The sequence below is a fragment of the Tupaia chinensis genome, unplaced genomic scaffold (assembly GCF_000334495.1).
Source record: "Tupaia chinensis unplaced genomic scaffold, TupChi_1.0 Scaffold000416_1, whole genome shotgun sequence".
Lineage (NCBI taxonomy): Eukaryota > Metazoa > Chordata > Mammalia > Scandentia > Tupaiidae > Tupaia > Tupaia belangeri.
In genome coordinates, this window is record NW_006159921.1 from 2359640 (window position 1) to 2366413 (window position 6774).

The 6774-nt window shown below is 47.0% G+C and overlaps 1 pseudogene; it reads right to left on the minus strand.

The window, feature by feature from the left end:
- Window positions 1-2772: 2772 nt before the first annotated feature.
- LOC106735501 (cytochrome c, somatic pseudogene) lies at window positions 2773-3084 on the minus strand (annotated as a pseudogene).
- Window positions 3085-6774: the final 3690 nt, after the last annotated feature.

Genomic DNA, 6774 nt, shown 5'->3' on the forward strand with positions numbered 1-6774 from the left:
GGCCTCCTTCGCTTACTCTTCAGGTGAACTTTCTGGATTGTCTCCTCTTAATGGAACGACCATAAAATAGTCTTAAATGTCTTTGTCTGCTTGTCGGCCCTTTCTGACTTACTGCTTACCCCAACTCTCCTATCTTCAGCAATGAGCCCATGTAATTGTCCTCCCCAGAGGCACTACTTGGTGTCTAAGGCTTGGCTTTAAAAATGACCAAATGGTTATGGGCAAGCAAGGGATTTACTACGAGTTAAACCAAAGAAGGAAGTGTCTGACCATCTGAGCACCGGAAGTGCATCTGCCTACAGTGTGAGTGAGGTCTGGAAGCCAGTAATCTCCCCTCTTCCTGGAAGCAGTCTGAAAACGGGGAGCTGGGGTGGCCTCCTGGGAGATGAGCCTCGCACCAGACCAATGGCATGGAAGTCAGCCTCATGGACCCCTGCTGAGAGAGGCGAGGCAGGACATCAGCCCAGCCCTCACTTCCTGCCAACACCTCAAAGCCACTGGATACCATCCACGTGCTGAATTTGGTTGTTAGAACCTCAGCTGGTGCCTGGCATTCTCAGCCCCACCGGGGGCTACAGGCCAGTAGGTCATTGCCAACAGTGGTGCCAGCTTGGACCACACAGCAGAAGTGGTACAAGTGTTTAAATATTTTGTGCCATTTGGCCTCATTTGCTAAATATGTGTGGAAGATGGACAAAATACAGCTGCCAGTATTGGACTCGAACCTAATCCAACTGGGACAAAGATGAGCCTGGGTGGGCACCCCTGGCTGGTGGCTCCTTAGCTTCAGAGGGAAACCACATGCAAAGCCTGGCACCTGCTACATGGAAAGCACGACTGTAAGGGTAGGAGTTGTTGTTATTAATGTTTAACAAACTATCTTCACACTGCGATGCTCTCTAGATAATCATTTGACAATACACTCAGCTGTGAAGCAGAATGACAAAATCCAGGAGCACATGTGACATGCTAAAAATGATGGTTGCAAAAGTATCCCAAAGAGAAAGTATAATTAGTATAATTAGTAACGTGAAGTCTATTGTTTAGTTTCTGTCCTCGGGTTTGTGCTGGAGCTCTGAGTAACGCATTATGTTGAGAATAGGGAATATAAAAGGCCGGCCAAGGAGCCAGCGGGTGGCGTGGTGGTTAAGGTGCTGGGCTCCCACATAGCTGACTGCGGTTTGAGTGCAGTATCTGAGAAGGGATTACAAGGTGGCAATCCTCGCCCCCCCCTGCCCCCCCGAGGGAGCGATTTCTCTTTTCTTTCTGTCTCTGTCTCTCTCTGGCTAGTGCACGTGCCCTGTGGCAAAAACAAACAAACAAACAAACACAAAAACAAAAACAAAACCAGCCAAAGCAGAGCTTCCCTGGGGAAGGAAGAGAAGGCAGGGTGCCTGGACCACCCCTCCTTCTCCTCCCAGGCTGCTGCCACACAATGCAGGTGCCTGAGGAGTGGGTTAAGGAGGTGCAACTGCTCACCCAGGGTGACTGGGTTCGGGCAGTGACCATCGCTCTCCCTCCTTAACCGCTGGTTGACCAAGTTCATCTCCTACCCGGCTAGGCCCGACAGTGAGGAGCCCCTTCCCTCCCCTATCATCACGTGGCTGTTCCCCAGGGACGGGACTAAGGAAGGAGAAAGATCACAGAAGGTGAGAAGACTGCTTTATTTTCCAAGCAACAAAAAAGCAGCAGCTGTGACGTGGGTTAAGTTTAAATGTCCCATCTGGAGTCAGGCACAGTGGCACATGTCTGTAATCCTGGCTACTTGGGAAACCGAGGAAGGAGGATTGTGTTTGAGGCCAATCTGGGGAACAGAGTGAAGCCCTGCCCCCCCCCCCAAAAAAAATCCATTTAGAAGTATTTTTTTTAATCTGTCATTTGTTTTCTAATTATCTTAAGTCTTATGATGGCATAATTTACACGTCTACGCTGATGGTATATCTCCTTCACTTTAATCCTTCTAGTTAATTGGTAAAAAGCACCATTACCAATCACACCTATGGAGTAGTTCTTCAGTTTCTATGTGTTTTTGAACAGTTGTCTAACAATCCTGAAATAGAACTTACTCTGACTTAGATAATAGAATTCAAAGGTAAAATTTAACATGCTATTAAATCTTGTCACACTGACTTTCAAAAGCATCCAACCTTACAAATCATTTATAAAATATGTAAAGTGTTACATATTCTTTGACAATATACACAAACCACACTAAAATGTCTGTCGGTAAGTAAAAGGCCGTGCTTTAGATGCTGGGAATTCTAATTAGATTGGCAGAGTTATGACCAAATACATAGGGTAGACATCGCTACCTTATCTTCGGCCCTTGCCTTTAATGGGTTAATCAACACAAATTAAAACACAGGTGAGTCTGCTTGGTTTTGAGAAGTAAAAGGATTCCTCCAGCATTTATATATTCTTATAACCAATTACATGGAAGCCTAAATAAAACCGGTCTCCAGTAGGCTTTGAGACGGACTCACCACCTTCGTAGAAAGGCGATCATCACTAATGAACTACCGCTTCTATCTTTAGAGAGGGCAAATACGATAGCACTTACTGAACTGGAATTACCATCAAAAATGAAAACCCAACAGTATTCATTTAACCACAAGCCAGTCTTACTTAAATCAGGATTGCCCAACAAAAATATCCTGTCAACCATTCCTGATCTGAGTTCTGCTGTAGGAGATCAATTAAAACACAGCACACAGAAAAAAGGTGAGGCATTTCTGTTTTGTCATAAATAGGGCAGCGGCCACCTGTTACTCATTAGCAGCTTTTTCTAAGATACGCTGTCAGTTCTGCTCTTTTGGACTTCTTTTTGATGCCAGCAAAGATCAGTTTTGTTCCAGGGATGTACTTCTTGGGATTCTCCAAATCCTCCATCAGGGTATCCTCTCCCCAGGGGATGCCTTTGCTCTTGTTGGCATCCGCGTAAGAGAATCCAGGGCCCTGACCTGTCTTCTGCCCAGATAGACCATGGAGATCTGGGCCAGTCTTGTGCTTGCCTCCCTTTTCCACGGTGCGGCACTGGGCACACTTCTGAACAAAACTCTTCTTGCCTTTCTCAACGTCACCCATTTTTTATTCTCTCTTTCATCCCTTGGGATACTAGAGTTCCTGCTCAGAAGATGGACATCCTGTTCTCTACTCCATCCAAAAGTTTTTGAGGTTTGCTGTTACTCAGAAAGTCACAGATATTGATTAGCTCAATGGTTCTTAAACTTTAGGAGTTGTTAGAAGCAGGTCATCAGGAGGGCTGTTAAAACAGAGCTCATCTCTTAGAGTTTTTGGGTGGGGCCTTAAGAAATTGCATTTCTACTGGTTCCCAGTGATGTTATAAAAAAAAAAGAAAAAATCTTTAATCTTTCTGATTGCTCATTCTTAGCACAGCTGCATTTTCATCCGTAGGCTTGTTGCCTCATGATTACAGAATGGCTGCCACAATCCCAGCCATCATACTTTCAAACAATTGCATCCAAGAAGAAAAAGGGGCAGACATCTCTCTCTCTCTGTCTCACTCTTTTGGTTCAGGGGCAATCTTTTCTATAAATCTTGCCTTTGCAACTCGTTGGCAAGTAATCATTCATTTATTCATTTGTGTAGTCAAACACAGGTTTATTGAATAACTAAGATAAGCCAGACCTGGTGCTGGATAGAAGCTAGCGCAAACAGGGCTTCTATCCTAAGGGAACATGCTGTCTACCATGGAGACACTCTAGTAAAAAGGTGGGTCATAGGTCCATTTTAAGTAAACTAAAGCAACAAGAACTAGATTATCAAGTCCGTATAGGTTCATCACCTGGGGTGACAGCCACCTTCCCTCGCATGTCACTGTCTGATTGAAATTGGATTTCTATGACCCAAGGAAGGAAGGGACGCTATTGGGCAAGGACTTAACAGCACCTGTCCTGGTAGGATGACCAACCTATCTCAGTTTCCCTGGGACCATTCCCTGGGACTGAAAGTATCACCTCCCTGAAATCCTTTCACTTCTGGGCAAATCAAGATGCTTGATCACCTTAACTCCAGTTTCCTAAGACTTTCTGAATTAGAATCTTGGGGTGGAAGTAGGGAGTTGAGACTTAGACCATAAAAGTGTTTTTTTAGCACTCGCAGGTGGCATAGTGGTTAAGGCACTGGATTCCATGTGGCTGACTTTCAGGTTCGAGTCCTGGACCCAGCAGCCTGAAAATCGTGCCGGTTGCGTGTGTGTGCATTCCCAAAATCCTGAGGGGGGAATAGAAGAGAAGAGATGATGACGTGGCCATCCTCCCCGGGGATGATTTCTCACTTTGTCTCTTTTTGACTCTCTCCAGTGAGTGCAAGTCTTATGGGGAAAAAAAAATTAGCTCTCTCCTCAAGGTGAGTCTAATCATCTTTTATTACTGTTATTATTTTAGGGCACTTGTTTTCCCCAGAGAGAGACAGAGACAGAAAATAAAAAAGCCATCCCCAGGAGGGATGGCCACCCCACAATCCCTTCTCCTTCATTTTTCCTCTGTAGATTTTGGGCATGGACAGAGTGCCAGTGTGTTTCTCAAGCTGCCAAGTCTGGGATTCAAATTGTGCAGTCGGCCACGTGGGATCCAGCTGCCTTAACCACCTCATTGCCAGGCTGGCCCTGAATCTAATTATCTTGAGAATCACTGAGCTTAAGTTTCCGTGAAGCCAAAAGAGGGACTCAAGGTTCGTATATTTCCAACTAACATCAGGGCAGGAGGAAATCCCAGATAAAGTGATGCAGGTCCAACCAGGGCTAGGAGTTCTCGGAGAGTCAAATGGAATCACAAGCCTGGAGGGACCTGGGATCTTCAAATTCCATCTCCAGCCTGCTCCTAATCCCAGCTACAGGAGGAAGAGTACATTTTAGAGTCCCTTCCCCTGGACGATGTTGACTGCCCACAGCCAACTCTGTTGGGTCCCACCACAGAGCCTGTGGCCAGGCACCTGCACAGTTGTCTCCACGGTGGACAGCAAACTCCCCTAGGATAGAGGCCCTCTTAGGCCTGTGCTCCCAGCACCAGGCCTCAGCATCTCAGTTCAGAGCTGTCCTAAGCATCCAGCACCACCTGGCTTATCTGAGCTATTCGGTCGATGTGTGTCGACTACATGAATGAATGAGTGAGGAGGCCGTGCTCATGAGCAGAAAGATCAGTTCTGACCATTACACCCCACACAAGCCCCTGTAACAGCCAAGTGCCTGGAACATAGAACCCTCTCCAACTCATCTGTGAGCAGGCGGGACCCTGGGTGGGCTGGGGTGGGGTGAGAGCCTGAGTCAAGCTCTTTCCCAAGACACCAGCTGAATACACCTCGGTCTCCCTGACCCAGGCCTCCCAGGCTTCCATGGGAGCTGTGTGTGTGCCCAGCGCACGGAGCAGGGTAACTTTCCGATGGTTGAAGCTCATTACTCATCATTAGGAGTCCTGGTGTCTGGAGTTTTCCAGGTGATCAAAGCTCCTCTGTCTGGAGCAGCCAGGCAGGCCCTGGTGTCTGTCACCAGTAATCTCCCAGCCTGGCCAGGCAGACAGTTAAGTAACCCAGGAAGGAGGGGATTTGGTTTTTTAAGCTCACATAATTCAGCCTGACACCCAGACGTGCAGACAGTGGCTCTGGCTCTGCCCCAAGAAAGTTGTCCCTGGTTGGAGGGGTGCAGGCTGGCAGGAGCAGCAGCTTGGCTTGCGAGGGTTTATTGCAGGGCTGGAGGGTGTTCCTCCTTGCCCCACTCTGAAGAAGGGCTGGGGTAGAAAGGAGAATCACTACTCACACACCCTTGTTCCCATCACCCCCTCCTGCAGCTCTGTCTAGTCTCTCCAGAGCCTCACTTCCAAAGAGTGCCCCTACCCTTTTCTCCCCCAGAACCAGGAACTCCAAATGGGGCTCTTTTTTTGTCCCTGATCTCTGGCAGGACTCAGGGGTCAGTTTGCCTCCCTAGTCCCACATCCCTTAGCGCTGCCCACAATCTATGTCCCTGCACAGAAAATGTGTTGCAAGCCTGAATGCCAGGGTCAGATCTCTGTACACAATGACCCCTGTGCAGGGCTGACACTTCAGTAAATCGTGAATCTCTTCAATGACGGGGGGACACTTTCTTAAAAAACTGTTCAATTTTGGGACCAGCAGTTAGCGTAATGGCTATGTCGCTGAACTCCCACGTAGTCGACTGTGGTTTGAGTCCCGGACCCGGTGGCTTAAAACTCACACCGGGTGCGTGTGCGTGTGTGCCCAAGATCCTGAGAGGAGAATGGAGGAGAAGGGATTGCGGCATGGCCATCCCCCTGGGGGGTGATTTCTCGCTTTCTGTTTCTCTGTCTCTCTCTGTCTGGCGAGCACACCCGCCCTATAGCAAAAAAATAACAAAAACAAAAACAAAAAAAAACTACAAAAACCCTCTCCAAAAAAGACAAAAAAATCTTCAATTTTATTTATTAGTAGTATTTTTAAATTTGACCAGAGAAAGAGGGAGAGAGAGAGAAAGAGAGAGAGAGAGAGAGAGAAAGAGAGAGAGAGAGAGGAGAGAATGAGAAGGCAAGCCTCCAGGTCCAGGACTTGAACCGTTAGCCATGTGGGAGTCTAGTGCCTTAACCACCACGCCACCTGCTGGCCTCAAGGGGGGAACACTTTTTGAAACATGCTTAAAACAATTTACAAATATTGCATTTCTTGATTAACCACCCCCCCCAAAAAAATAACCCACGTTGGATTGAAAAATTTGACCTAGAAATAAATTTCTTTTGATTTTGCACAAAGTTTGTGTAAAAATATTTT